Genomic DNA, 2,893 nt, shown 5'->3' with positions numbered 1-2,893 from the left:
GTTATCAGATGAGACTAAACATTGATCTGTTAGAGACTGAAGGCGGTTCATATAAAATTATTCTCTGTACAGCATCAAATAAGTGAGTGAGTATGGTTACGCCGCTGTTATTGGGGTAGGGGACAACAGAAATGGGCTCAACACATTGTGCCCATGAGGGGAATTGAACCCTGGTCGTCAGTGTGACGAGCGAACGCTTAAACTACTAGGCTACCCATCGCCCCCGTCAAGCACTAAAATGTGTGCGAATGAATGTGGCTTAATGCCTCACATACTGCACCGCAGTGGTGTGTGTGCATGTGTGTGTGTGTTTGTTTGTGCGTGTGTATATGTGTTTGTGTGTCTTGTTTAACGCCGCACTCGGTCTGGGCCAGACAATCCAGTGATTGATATTGTGAGCAACGATCCACGTCGTCGGGGTATGACAATACGTCATCAATAAAGTCACCAAGCTTTAACACCCTTACCTCGTACGACCAGCACACGTAGTTGGCGACCAGTTCTAGCATAGCATAGCATAGCATAGCATAGCATAGCATAGCATAGCATAGCATAGCATAGCATAGCATTGTCACGACAGGGAGTTCGTATACACACAATAAAATATTGTGGAAAAGACATCCGGTAGTGATGAGTGAGTTTGGTTTAACGCCGCTTTGAAAAATATTTCACTTATATTACGGAAAGCTCAAAGTGTGGCGGTTTTAGACGTTCATCACTTTAGGTGAAACACCATCTTCCCTAGACAAGGGAGTTAACTGACAGCCTTGCCGAACTTGGCTGAAAATCATGGCTCGATCGTAACTTAAAGAGTCAGTTAACTCCCTTGCCTCGAGAAGAGGAACGCACAATTGCGGATATGGTGCTGACATACCTACAAACATAATCGGGGCGAATTTTGGGATTCGAACCCATGACCATTGTTTTCTGGCACACATAAGGACGCAACTCTGCACAGCGAATTGCTGCCCTCCAGGCGACTGAGCCACCCAAAACATAATGTACGATAGAAACATCAAGCAGGTAATAAATATGTGCTCTATCTCATTTATCGGCAAGGCACAATAAAGACAAAGTTTTTGTTTGTTGAAACCTTTGGAACAACAGTGTGTATTTATGACTTAGTGATTCATTGTATCATAACCTTTTATAAGAGGATTCTTATCAATAGGTTATAAATACATACCCGATCTTGCCCTCGAGTGTATATGAACATGGCCTGAATGCTGGTAAATTGTCATAAATCATGCCTCGAATATGTCTGATTGTATATGTATGCTGATGGAAGCCCATTTCTAATTAAACGCAGCTTAATCTCTTGTCCAATGAGACAACGTCTTTCATTCAAATTCGGATAAACATATTGTATGCTGCACGTACTTCTTGTACACCATGTGACATTTGGCGTTTAACGTGCTTCTTGGCCAATGAGGCATCACCATTTGATCACGTGGTGTATATTTACATTCTGATAAATGTATTGTCTGTAAATCATCGGGACATTCATGTATTGGCACACAAGAAACATGCTCGTCACTCGTTCTCAGGGTGAGTGAGTGCTTGTTGTTTTTTTCGCCGTGGTTTGCAATGTTCAAGCCAGTGATTGTAAGCGAGCAATACGATCAAAACCATTGGTACGAATCCCGGTTCGCGCCAATTATGTTTCTTGGTTTGTCAGCACCATACCCGTGCTTGTGGGATTAACCGAAGTGGTAAACGTCTGAGACCTGCATCACTTCGGGCTTTCCTCCCATATTAACTGACACGCCGTGATATAACTGGAATACATTAAAAAGGGGCGTTAAACCCAACTCACTCATTATTTTACAATTTCTCGCTTTCATTTGGACTCAATATTCAAGCTGACGCTCCGTTATAAAACTGGAGATGGTAATGTGACTGTTTACCTTCTAAAGCGTCTCATTGGCTGCTTGGGTTGTATACTCCCTAGGGAGCTGAGAATGAAAATCCAGCGCACACTGATCCAGTGACCGGGGTTACAATAAGATCTATCATGGTCTGAGCGCTTTTGAGCAGTTATTAATTGGAAAGTACGCTATACAAATAAATGACAGGATATCTAATAATTAATGTTCAAAGCGTTGTTAAATCCATCTCACTCACTAAATATTGTAGCATAGGTGAAGCACCCCTTACCATATATTCTACATGAAACAGTATTTCTAAATTTTCTAAATGTGTTAAATAATCTTAGTTGTCCTTCGTAGAGTGTGTATTGCATTACTCTGAGACATACCAAGTATTCACCAGGTTTAGTATCTTATGAAGTCTGTCTAATAGTCCCTGAACCATATTATTTTCCCTTCCGCCCAGCGCTTCCTGTAATGCTATAGCTCTAAATGAAGCAAGTCTAGATGTTCCACAGGTTCCCGATCTCACTTGGCTCCTTTTTTTCCAATTTAAAACATTTTCAGACACTAAGCGTGAGTGTAGCATCTTATTGTAAATATATATATCATGCTTTGCAAAACACAAGCTTAGATAATTCAACCTTTCTGCCTATGAAATTGGCAGAATTTCTCAGATTATTTTTCGTAAATATAGAATCGTCGGGAACAAAACAAAATGTACATGCGAGTGTAGTTGGTTGGTGGAGATAAGCGTTAATTGGTCAAGTAAGACAAGCTGCCTGATTAGTTTAGGTACGTCCATAAAATACGCATCTCTTATCTTACCTTAATTACACAAAGACCATATATCAGTCGCACACATATCACAAATTACAACGAAGATCCGGGTTAGAGTTCGTCTTCAGCAACCCATGCTTGTAGTAAGAGGCGAGTAGCGTGGTCGTGTAGTCAGGCTGGCTGACTTATTTGATGCATATCATTGTATCCCAAATGAGTAGATCGATGCTCATGATGACAATCAC

Source organism: Haliotis cracherodii, unplaced genomic scaffold (genome assembly GCF_022045235.1).
Source record: "Haliotis cracherodii isolate W230 unplaced genomic scaffold, xgHalCrac1.p SCAF_4, whole genome shotgun sequence".
Taxonomy (NCBI): domain Eukaryota; kingdom Metazoa; phylum Mollusca; class Gastropoda; order Lepetellida; family Haliotidae; genus Haliotis; species Haliotis cracherodii.
This window is presented reverse-complemented; position numbering follows the sequence as displayed.